Raw genomic sequence first — 558 nt, 5'->3', positions numbered from 1 at the left:
GCGGTGACACCGCCCTGTCGCCTCCGCGCTGTCACCACCCCGCCAGAGGGCTGTCACCGCGCTGCCACCCTGCTCGTGACCCTGCCACCACCCTGCTGGCCCTGGGCAGGGGACAGAGAGGGGACAGGGATGGGGACACTGGTGGGGACAGAGATGGGGCTGTAGACAAGCCGGGGACAAGGATGGGGACAGGGATGGGACTGGAGATGGGAATGGGGACATGGATGAGGACATGGGTGGGGACAGCAATGGGGACAGAGACGGGACTGGAGACAGGGACAGGGACAGGGACAGGGGTGGGGACACAGATGGGGATGGGGAGAGGAATGGAGGTGGGGTTGGGGACACGGATGGGAAGAGAAATGGGGACAGGGATGGAAATGGGAATGGGAATGGGGACAGGGCTGGCATGGGAGCAGGACTGGGGACAGGGATGGGGACACAGACAGGGACAAGAACAGGGACAGGGATGGGGACACAGACAGGGACAAGAACAGGGACAGGGATGCGGACAGCCCAGCACCTGCTCTGGTAGCGGAACGGGCACGGGGGGGGGGG

This window comes from Geospiza fortis, unplaced genomic scaffold (assembly GCF_000277835.1).
Source record: "Geospiza fortis unplaced genomic scaffold, GeoFor_1.0 scaffold414, whole genome shotgun sequence".
Lineage (NCBI taxonomy): Eukaryota > Metazoa > Chordata > Aves > Passeriformes > Thraupidae > Geospiza > Geospiza fortis.
This window is presented reverse-complemented; position numbering follows the sequence as displayed.